Here is a 12,738-nt window from a genome sequence, read left to right on the forward strand (position 1 = left end):
GTCAAAAGTTTTAATCGGTCAGACGCATACCGATCCGGAGAACGAGCTGGAGAGGACGTGCTGCTGTGTGGTCCACTCCCTCTTTATATTAGAAAAAAGACTGGAGCACAACTCTTTTCTTACACAGAGCAGGAGAGGATGCGCTGCTGTGCATCTTCTCCCTTCTCCCGCTCTGTACGAGTATGAACATTTAGACCCGGACAAATCAAAACTTTTGACATGTCAAAAGTTTTTACAAGCGACAGTGACACTTTGAGGCTGGGTTCACACTACGTATATTTCAGTCAGTATTGTGGTCCTCATATTGCAACCAAAACCAGGAGTGGATTAAAAACAGAAAGGATCTGTTCACACAATGTTGAAATGGATGGGAGCCATATAATGGCAAATACTTGCTGTTATTTTAAAACAACGGCTGTTATATCGAAATAATGGCCGTTATTTACCGGTATATGGCGGCCATCCACTCAATTTCACCATTGTGTGAACAGAGCCTTTCTGTGTTTTCAATCCACTCCTGGTTGAGGTTGCAATATGAGGACCACAATACTGACTGAAATATACTGTGTGTGGACCTCCAATTCACAGAACATCAAATAACATTGATCAGATGCTATTGCAAAGAAATAGTAAACATAGAAATGCATTATCAATATAAAAACATTAAAAAAAAAAATATTTATCATTTTTTAATTTTAATTTAATTTGTCAGTCTGCAAATATTTCTAGAGCTCCTGAAACAACACATCCTTTGGGGGGGAAAAAACATATGGGGGGATCAGATTTACATCAGACATGATGTAAAGTGAAACTGGCTCAGTTGCCCCTAGCAACCAATCAGATTCCACCTTTCATTCCTCACAGACTCTTTGGAAAATGAAAGGTGGAATCTGATTGGTTGCTAGGGGCAACTGAGCCAGTTTTACTTTACACCATGTTTGTAAAATCTCCCCCATGGTGGTTAAATTTATCCTGATTCATTCCATTTTTAGTTGACAAACATCTAGAAAGGGGGTGGAACATAGTATTCCCTGTCTCTTTTTGGAGAGGGTGGGACTTAGTGGTCCTTGTCCTCTTTTTGTCACATTATTGAGGGCGGGATTCTTCAGTAGACAGTTTTTAGAGATGGCGGTTTCTGGTGTCTTTTTTTAGTTTAGTCCTCTCCTAAGCTATAACCATGTGTTACAGACCCAAGGGCCACGTTTCTGCATTTCTGCTATGCAAGTGGATACTAGATTTTTTTGGTTGTTGGTATTTTCATATATTTATTTATATGTTATTGTTGGGCAGCCGTAGCACTGCTTGGGCCATGTTTATCCATGTGACCTATGGGTCTTCTGGGAGTTTTGGTACTTTTACATGGAGCGATAATTCGCCCGATCGCGCGATTAACGTTTTTGAATGAACAATGTTTTTGTTATAACGATCAGCGTTTAGACGGAACGATACATCGTACAGAAAAATCGTTTTGCGATCCTTAAGCCTATCTCACACAGGTAAAATCGTTGAAAGACTGTTTACACGGAGCGATCTGCGAATTTTTTGCGAACAATCAACGGCGATTTGAGAACATGTTGAAAGATCAGAATGAACAAATTCTCGCTTGTCGCTTGATCGTTCGCAGCGTTTACACGGAACGATTATCGCTCAAATGCGATCGTTATCGTGCAAAAACGAACGATAATCGTTTGATACTAATGTCTTCTTCCTTGGATAGACCATCAATATCGCATTAGTGGGGGGATGATTCTGCTCCTCTCTATCTAGGGGGGGATCAGTAGCGGATTATAATAGGTCCTTTTCGGGCGGTAGCCGGGGCTCATGGCCACCCAAAAAGACTTATACTTTCAGTGGTCTATTGTCTCCTGGCTACAGTTCTGTCATGATTTGCAAAAAAATCACTGCTTTTTTACCGCAATTTTGCACAAATCAGATCATCATGACATCTATGCTGTGCTATGAGCACCACGCTAGTGCTGCCATAGTTAGAGTAGGGGGGCCCAAGCTTGGTCAACCGCCCGGGTCCTATGGTAAAGTTAATCGGCCCCTGTACGGGATGATTATCGGACGAATTATCGTTATATTCAAATATGAACAATGATAAACAACAACGACCAATGAGAAACCGTCTATCGTTCGTTTGGTGCTAACACCAAAAATCTTTATTAATCGTTTGCTGAAATTTCAGATTGTTCCTTCCTTTGCTGGGATCAGATGGAGTAACGATGAAACGATCGTAACTATCATTCTGTGTAATATGGTGAATGATTTCAGGTTAAGGATTAATGATCTATTTTGTGATCGTTTACCGTTAAAAATTGATTTGTCTACTAGGACCTTAAAACGACTCTGTACCCACAATCTGTCCCCCCCAAACCACTTGTACCTTCAGATAGCTGCTTTTAATCCAAGATCTGTCCTGGGGTCCGTTCGGCAGGGGATGCAGTTATTGTCATAAAAACAACTTTTAATCCTGCAGCGCTGTGTCTAACGGCCGGGGCTTACATTTGTATATGCATTAGGCTGGCACCACCTCTCTGTCCCTCCTCCCCGCCCTCCTCATCATTAGGAATGCTCCAGGCAGATTGCTTCCTGTTCCCCACCTGTGTGTATAATGAACATGGGCTGGATCGTCAATACACCTGTGCAAAGCAGAAACAGCAGTAAATGTTCCTGGATCATTCCTAATGATGAGGAGGGTGGGGAGGAAGGACGGAGAGGGTGTGCCAGCCTAATGCATATACAAATGTAAGCCCCGGCCGTTAAGACACAGCGCTGTAGGATTAAAAGAGGTTTTTATGACAATAACTGCATCACCCGCTGAACGGACCCCAGGACAGATCTTGGATTAAAAGCAGCTATCCGAAGGTACAAGTCGTTTGGGGGGGACAGATTGTGGGTACAAAGTCACTTTAAGCCATTGGCTTATGCTATGGATAGGGGATTACAAGCTGTGATAGGAAGACCCCTTTAACAATTAGTAGTTTAAAGTGGAAAACCTGAAAGACTCCATGATCTGTATGGTATATTTACGCCCCATGATGATACCTCTAGTAATAATAATAATATAACTTTGGATATCAGAACAATTTTAACAAAATGTAGACAAGCATGGTGTCTTCCATACAATCATTAGAAACATATGTTTACAATGATAAAAAAAAAATCTATAACTTAACCCCTAGACGACCCTGGACGTAGGGTTACGTCATGGAAGTCTGTCCCCAGACGACCCATGACGTAACCTTACGTCCTGGGTGTTTCTCCCGCTATGAAGCGTGCTCCGGAGCGGAGCGCGCTTCATAGCAGGTGGGGGCCGGCTGCAAACAGCAGCCGGGACCTCACCGGTAATGACACGCTGCAGCGATCGCGCTGCCGTGTGTCATTAACCCCTTAAACGCCGCACGTCCGCGGCGCGACCGCGGCGTTTAAGTGTAAGTGACAGGGGGAGTCCCCTGTCACTTACCGATCGGGACCCCCGCAGTGTGACTGCGGGGGTCCCGATCGTTGAAACGGACTGCCGGAGGTCTCTCACCTACCTCCGTGCGGTCCGATCGGCGATCTGCTACACTGAGCCTGCACAGGCAGGCTCAATGAGCAGATCGCCGATAACACTGATCAATGCTATGCCTATGGCATAGCAATGATCAGTGTATAAATCAAAGTAGTGAATGTAGAAGTCCCCCAAAGGGACTTCAAAAGTGTAAAAAAAAAAAAGTTCAAATCACTATTACACTACCCCAAAGCCCCTCCCCCAATAAAAGTCTAAATCACCCCCCTTTCCCATTATATAAATAAAACATATAAAAATAAATAAATAGATAAACATATAATATACCGTAGCGTGCGTAATTGTCCGATCTATTAAAATATAACAAGCGTCATTGTGATCGGTTAGCGGCGTACACGAAAAGAGGGGAAAAAGTGCGCAGATTACCGGTTTTATGTTACATTATATATTAAAAAAATCAATAAAAAGTGATCAAAACGTCCGATCTTCACAAATATGGCATTAATAAAAACTAGAGATCATGGCGGAAAAAATGCCACCCCATACAGCCCCATAGGTGAAAAAATAAAACTGTTATAAGCGTCACAATAGGCCCATTTTATTAATATTTAATTGCCAAAAAAAAAGGATTTCATTAAAAAATACATATATAACATTAGAGAATCTGTGTAACCTGCATATGGTTGTGTTCGGACTGACCTGTAGAATAATAGTGTCATGTCGCTGTTACCATATAGTGCATTACGTAGACACAGGAACCCCCCAAACGTTACCATATTGCATTCTTTTTTACGATTTAACCTATTTATATCTTCATAAATAATATATTTGGGATTCCATCATACATGTAATGGTAAAATGAATGACGCCATTACACAGTACAACTATTCCTGTAAAAAACAAGCACTTACATGGCCTTGTAGATAGAAAACTGAGAGTGCTAGAGCTCTTAGAAGGGGAGGAGGGGAAAACGAAAACACTAAGATCAAAATTTGCGCGGTCCACTGGGTCATTTTGGGCCTGGTCCTCAAAGGGTTAAAGGATTAAAGGGGTTATCCAGCGAAAATCTCAAGTCTTCCCATACTTATAAGCTGCTGTATGTCCTATAGGAAGTGGTGTATTCTCTCCAGTCTGACACAGTGCTCTCTGCTTCCACCTCTGTCCGTGTCAGGAACTGTCCAGAGCAGGGGAGGTTTTCTATGGGAATTTGCTGCTGCTCTGGGCAGTTTCTGGCATGGACAGAGGTGGCAGCAGAGAACATTGTGTCAGACTGAAGATAAAACATTTTCAGCAGAACATACAGCAACTGAGGTATGGGAGGACTTTTAAATAGAAATAAATTACAAATCTTTCTGAAGATTGATTTGAAAGAAAAAGATTTCCGCTGGACAACCCCTTTAAGGAACCCCTTTATTCACTACCTCTAAATATGGGGTATTATATTTTATAACTATGTACAGGATGAATCTAAGCACCTATGTCAGAAATAATAAATCTATAGATAGATATAGACTGCTGTACATACCATAACTCTGTTGTCAAACTTGTGCTGAAAATACAAAAAAAAAAATCTATCATCATTTATTATTTAGCATTATTTAATTTAATTTTCTTTTTCTCTTTTTTAAATCACATAAATAATATCACAGTTATATAACTTGATATTGGAAAATAACTTTACAAGGTTAACATGAAGACAAAAATAGGACGGTTCCTATGAGATTCATCTACAAAGAAATAATAAAAAGTTTTCAAACTGCATAATTTATTATTCCAGTATTTAAATTCCACCATGAAATCTAATAATTGGGGAGAAGAATAATTTAATTTATTTATTTTAAGTATTTATTTATATTTTTTATTTTCCAGTTAGAAACATTCTTTATTCTTATAAATTCCTAATACACCTATACATAAGGAAATGATAGGTTCCTTTTTCTTTTTATATTGTGTTTAATTCCATTAATCATATTCACTTAAACAGCTGTAAAAGATGTAAATAGGAATTCCAGTGTTTCCAGTACACATATAGTAACTCACATCCAGTCACATGATGCATGACGCCCCCTATGTTGATCGAATGGTTATCTTCCTGGTCCACCTCCATAGAGTTCAGGACATTACAAATTTTATGCCTAATATTCTTGCTCATTGGTATTCCCACTTTCCTCGGTTAATTGATGGATTGTGTTTCACATGCTGGGCAGCGAAACTGTGTTGTGTGTTAAGACAGGGAGTAATTACAGCATTACCTTATACCTTGTACTAGAGGGGCATGCAGGCTGCTGCAAACACAGATAATGTCTCTGAGAGCGGGGAGGAAAAATGGGAATTGCAGTCCTTTACATTATGATCTAATCCACAGCAAACCCTGGCAGCATCAAAACAAAGGTACTGTACAGAGTTGCAGAAGCACAGTAACTATTTCTGTCATCACCTTGTAAGCATTCAGACATGTTACATATTTTTCATATGCCAAGAAAACCCCTTCAGGCTATGTTCACACATACCCTTGAAATGACGGCCAGCATGTAACCTCAAATAACGTCCGTTGGCCGCTCTTTCTATAATAATGGCTGTTGGTCTAAAATAACAGCAGTTATTTGTTATTAAATGACGGCTGTCCAATAAGAACAGCGGTCATTTTCATGATGTGTGAACATAGCCTTAAAGGCGTATTCCATTCAAACATAACTTTGCATATGTTGCTGCACAAGGTGAAACTAACAATTCCTTCCATACTTGTTATTATGTATTCAGTCTTCTTCCCCCAGTTCTGAGCTGCTGATTTCTACTAAAGACACAGAAGAAAATCTGTGCGGGAGCTTTCCTCCCACTTATAAGATGGCTGACGTAAACAAGTCCCTGTCAGGCTTTATCTGCAACTTTTTAGCTTTGAAATGCTGGGAGTCTTAATCTGAGGTCGAGTTGCTGAATAATTCACTGTCCTAACAGGGAGGGGGAGACGGAGAGAAAACCTTACATGCATTCTTTTATGTCTTCAGAAGAAAGCAGCAGCTCAGAACTGGGGAAAGGAAACTGAATACATAATTACAAGTATAGAAGGAATTCTTAGTCTAACCATGGGCAGCAACATATGAAAGGTTGTTTGAGTGGAATACCGCTTTAAAGCGTACTTATAATTTTGCAACAGCGGCAGGATATACTGCAAAAAAAAAAAAAAAAAAAAGAATAGTTCCTATAAGATGCATTAGAAAGTTTTATATGGAATGTTGAAGAAATTGCTCAAATGATATATTTGTTGTTTTTTTTAAATAGGATTTTATTTTATTGTGGGTTAGAATTGAATTGTATCATTTATTTCTGCTTTGTTATTGGTTTTCTGTATGTTATCTCTCTGTTATCGCTGAATATTAGTTTTTAATGATTTATTCAGTCATTTCTTGATGATGTCACATTACTTTTTTAATCAGCATAAAATATGTACAGTATGTCTGGTTACAATTTATATTATTGTTGCAATGAATACTTAATTGTATGACCATGTTTTTTTTTCTTTTTTTAATATGACATCTGGCAGACATGTTTTTGAGGTGGGATCAATACCGGTATATCAAATATTCTAAAATATATATATATATTTATCCATTTTTTTAAGATTTTATCTTTACCATATTGACTACTCCTGTGCTGCTGATCATCACTGCTGCTTCTTCCTCAAGCTTATTAACTGTACACAATGATATTTATATTCATGGGAGGTCAGGTCATGTGATCGTAGCAAGAAATTGAGGTCCTTCTGTATCCATGTAAATTTTGAATCACTGTGTACAAGGGGAGAGACATGCTGAGGGTCAGTAGTGATTATCAGCATGGGAATAGGTCAATGACTTAATTTAACAATTCATCTGTGAAACAAACAGGTCTTAAAAGGGTTGTAACATAAAGGAAAATTTGTAAAATCAGATGTGTACCATATATGAACAAATGTGCTGTTTTTAGTACAGTAACTTAAATCACTGTACTCTTTTTCTCCCCCATGGATCGTATGATTAGATCCATGGGGGAGAAAAACTGTAGCTCAGAAAGTAAACCAGGAAGTGATTAGAATCATAGATCACTATACTGTTTTTCTCCCCCATGGATCTAATCATAAGATCCATGGGGGAGAAAAACAGTATAGTGATCTATGATTCTAATCACTTCCTGGTTTACTTTCTGAGCTGCAACCCTGCTCTTGCCATGCAACAGTGCACATACATTCCCGCAACCCCCCTTGCTTTCAGGCTAAGTGGGACCAACTGGGAGTAATTTTATGGAACTGCAGTTAAACTGAGCATGCCTGACCCACCTTAGTAGGTCCTAACCATGGACAACAGGTTATCAAAACAAAACAGGCACATGGGGGATTAAAGACTCTTTACATCTCGAACAGAAATTCTAATACTTTTGGAATATGTGTAGTTTTACATAATGCATCTGTTTAGCCATAGTTTTCCTATAGACACTGCCCCTTTAAGGGCTAAATACATTTTCCTGGGTGAGCTCTTCTTGGTGTGATGTAAGAGCTGCTGTGTGTGCTCTGAGCCAATCAGATGTCTCCATCCTGCAGCTACCTCCTCCAGTCACACCCAATGAGGGAAAGACACTGCAGCTGCATCTCCCCCTCTTCCCCTTCTTGTCTTACTGTAGGTTTTTAGATGTACAGAGGCTGCAGACAGGGAAAGGTGAATAGGATATATTATGAAGTTTTATATATTTATGCAAAAAATTACAGAACGATAGGTGCGCTTTAATAATTTATTTTACTCATTTAAAACATTACATTTGGGTGGACTTTGAGCCAATTAAAATAAATAAATAAATCTGCCTGTTCTGCCTCCATTGATTTCTTTATGTCCCCGGTTCCTTCTGTACAGATATATATGAAATGTTGCATTCTGGGAATATCCTGATGGTGTTAATCATTAATGCATTTAGTTTGTGCGTACACTGAAGTACAGGAAAAAAAAATAAAACCAATCTAAATATTTAATGCAAACCTGGTTCTTGTTAAGTTATCCCATGCATGTAAGTCATTAGAGTTACATTGTGTTTTTTTCATTAAATGATTTTTACAGTACGCCTTTCTGCCGTCTTTCTTTGTTGTAGACTCTGGCTCAGACTTGTCTATTGGGTACAGGGCCATAGTTATATTTGTTAGGACAGGACAAGCTCTTAAGGTGGCCATACATTTTAGACTTTAGTCGACCCAACCTGCTGCCTGTGGCAGATTTCTCCATCAATCTAAGGCAGGGATAGGGAACCTTGGCCCCTCACTGTTGCAAAACTACAATTATCATCATGCCTGGACAGCTGAAGCTTTAGGACAGCTGAAGGGCCCAAGGTTTCCCATTCCTGATCTAAAGGGTATGGGGCTCTCCTGACCGTCCACCAACAGATGATGTCAGTGGAGATAGGGGTCAGGCGTGATGGAAAATCACCACCCAGCCCCTTTGTCTTGTGAGAATTAAGAGACAGCAAGAGCTCCCTTTATGTTTAATATAGCTGTTGGATGGACAGTTATTAATTTCACTACCTCATTGTCAGGACAGGGAGTTAGGGATAAGACACGACAATGAGCCCTATTGCTGAGTCCACCCACTGTCCCTACCTACTTGCCTCAAACGGCCCTAGGCAGCCACGGACAACCACGAAGGCGATCCCTGCTCTGGTAAAGGTGAAACACAGAACGAGACAGACGAACAAACACAAAGGGATAGTCAACAAGCCAAGGTCCAAACCAAACGGGCAACGCGGTACAAAGTCAGGTAACAATCGGATAGTCAGAGGTCAAGTGGAGGGTCAGATAACAGGTAAATCGAGCAGAGGGATTAGGTACGGGGATCGCAGGAATAGACGGGGAGCTGGGATCAGGGTACTGGTGCTCTGATCCTCCAGGTTCCGGACAGGCAGAGGAAAAAGTCAATCAAAGGACTTGCTCAACTGCAGAAATCAAGTCTAGCAGAGCTCTGAGTAAGTCCTGCATTGCCAGATGCTGAGAAGCAAACACAGGCTCAGTTCACACCAGGCTACTGCACATTCCTGACACTAATGTTACCCCTCATCCATCTCCACCGATCCCTAGCGTTCCTCATTACAGCACCTACTACATTTCTATACGCCCCTATCTCTTGCATAAATTTAGTTTTCAATGTGGGTCTGACTGGAAACCCTATTTATTTGTAGTAGAGTCTCCTTCACAGGTGTTGTTGTCAGGACTCAGGAGTCCGGACCAATCACGTTATGGTCTGGGCTCCTGGTTCTGTATTTAAAGAGCCAGCGGTCATTCACTGATCGCTGGCTATTAGATTAATTTCTTGGTCCCAGCTCCCCTGTGTCTATTCCTGCGATCCCCCTCATAACTTCCTTTACTTGTTATCTGACCTCCCGCCTGACCTTTCACTATCCGATTGTTTGCTAACTTTGTACTGCGTTGCCCGTTTGGTTCTGACTTGGCTTGTTTACTATGCGATATTGTGTTTGTTTGTCTTTCTGTCTCGTTTTGTGTTTCACATACTCAGCATAGGGAACGTCTTTGTGGTTGTCCGCGGCCGCCTAGGGCCGACTGAAGCAAGTAGGTAGGGACAGTGGGTGGGTTCAGACCTAGGGTCCACTGTCTTGTCCTGCAGTACCTTCCTGACAGTAAGTGATACATCATTCTGTTCAGCTTCTCTGTCACTAGTTTATGCTACCCTTACATAGGGCTGCCTTAACCTGCTGAAAGAGTCTCTTTAAGTTGCCGATAATACCCCTTTTATGTAAGGGCCTTATTGCAGTCGGATGATTTGTGACGGGATTAGATATTCCATTGTAGTTTTCCATTGCAAAAACCTACCAACTCATAACAGCTTAGACCTCATGCACACAAGCATCTCTGCAACCTCCATGTTATATTAGACTTCCATCAGACTGTAGCTAAATATGCCAACAAAGGTTTGGTATACTCCATTGGATATAGTATGTTGTTTTATAACACACTGCCGTGCAGAGCCACCATACAGCAGCACACATAGGGGGAGATTTATCAAACATGGTGTAAAGTGAAACTGGCTCAGTTGCCCCTAGCAACCAATCTGATTCCACCTTTCATTTTCCAAAGAGTCTGTGAGGAATGAAAGGTGGAATCTGATTGGTTGCTAGGGGCAACTGAGCCAGTTTCACTTTACACCAGTTTGATAAATCTCCCCCTATATAGTGTGTTCCCCTCCACAGTACAGAGCCATGAGTGTCTGCACGGCCTTCCATATGAATAAAGCCTAACACTGATATATGGTATATACTGCAGCTCACAAAATAAATTCTGCTCTGCGTCTTTGCACGCCGCTTATAACCTCCCTCAGCATTTATATCCTTCAGAAAATAAGCCGTAGTCACCTGCTGCTGCTGCGGATAAGTGTTCTATTAAGACATCTCAATGCTGCTTTGTTTATCCAGAAAGTCAATTACCTTTATGGCTTCAGGCGTTCATTTACTAAAAGGATCGAATCAGCGATGTTATGACTTTCTACTTACATAGTAATGAATTACTGAAAATAAGAATTCGGCTAAATCTGTGAAATGCCGGATCTGAAGAGCAGAACGAAGAAATGTGGAGCAAGTCGAAGGTACTTTATATGAATCAAATTATAAATACAATTTAAGAAGTTGGCGAAATAGAAAGAACAATAATAGGATGTGATACTGTGCAAAGCTGCTGCAACAACACAACTGTTAGGTAGTGCAGAGCGGAGAGGCCGAACTATGTAGGGACTGTAAGTCCTGGGATCTGCCGAGTACTTCAGTCTTAATGTACCACCTACCTTAGTAAAAAAAAAAATAATAATTGTTTGCCATCGGCACATAGGTCCTGTGCCGATGCTGTGCTGGTCTCTCTATATGCAAACAAGGTTGCCTGGTGCACCCAGCACCCCCCGTGTACGGTACGATATCTTCTTCCCTGGGTGACGCGTGGCCTTCTGAACCTAGTCTGGCTATGCCTCAGTGCGTCAAACAGGGGAGGAGATATTGGTACATGGGTGTTGGGCACACCTCCAGTGCACTGGGAGATCCTGTTTGCTTATAGAGGAACCAATGCAGATTGCAGGAACCAGGCAAATGTTTGAAAAATGGATAACAGGTCATACAAAAATATTTTTTTTTTTACTAAAGGAAGTGGTACATTTCCTTTAACCAAAACTATCAGACAGAGGTGGAGCTATAGGTGAAATTGTACCTTTTGGTTGGTTCTTTCTCTGGCAATCTCAAACATAATGTATCCATTGAGTAATGAATGTAACTAGTCACATCAGCCAACAGACTATGCTTTCTAGCCATCACAGACAACAGATGCCCGACCTAACCCTGAGCATAATCCGTACCCACCATCACAATGGCCTTCATCACCTAAAATACTGTGCCATACCCAGCATCACCCAAACTAGTAGGCTGAACTCTTTGGGTTTGGTAAAATGCAGAGTGCTCGGATTTGGAGAATGTTGCCGAACAAACTAAGCCTATGACAATTTAAACACAAGGCATGAACCATAGTGATAAATTGGCACATCCTTAGGCTGTCGGGTTTGATTATTTCTAGCTGCAAAGTAGTCTAAAAGGTCTCCATACCATACTGTGAAAGCACCAACGGAAATGGTGTCTACAATGAACCTATAGAAGTGGCTTCTGTGTGTAGACAGGGGTAGACTAGATGGACTAGGTGGTCTTTTTCCAACGGCAATCTCCTACTCTTACTAGGCCACATCTTCCCAAATTCTAAAACATGTTAAAACATTAGAGATATTCGAACAGCCGAAAATCTTAGGTTCCATCGAACTCAAACCTTGCCCGATCTTCCGCCTTTGATTCCTGATGCCTTCCCGGTCCGTGGGGAAGGAGGAGACAGCCCGGGTACTGCCTGGAATTCCGGGATACAGCCTAGGCAATAAAAGGTCCTAAGATTTTCAGCTGTTAGATCATCTCTAAAAAAACACCACCCATACTAAAGGACCTAAGCCGAGATGTCTACATGAAATCTGTCTTTTATTCGGCTTACTATGGGCAATGTAGTAATCCCCTAGAAGGAGGGAAAACAGTATCTCGAGCATCAAATATAAGTAACTGCTCTATAAGTCAATGCCCCACTCGTGAAAGAGGTTTGAAAAATCCCAGGTTATCAGTCAAACCAGAGACATCTATCAGAGTTGGGGCTGATCATCAGTGTGGAGCTGGCTTCTGCTTGGCCTTTCCAG

The sequence above is a fragment of the Dendropsophus ebraccatus genome, chromosome 5, assembly GCF_027789765.1.
Source record: "Dendropsophus ebraccatus isolate aDenEbr1 chromosome 5, aDenEbr1.pat, whole genome shotgun sequence".
NCBI classification, from domain to species: domain Eukaryota; kingdom Metazoa; phylum Chordata; class Amphibia; order Anura; family Hylidae; genus Dendropsophus; species Dendropsophus ebraccatus.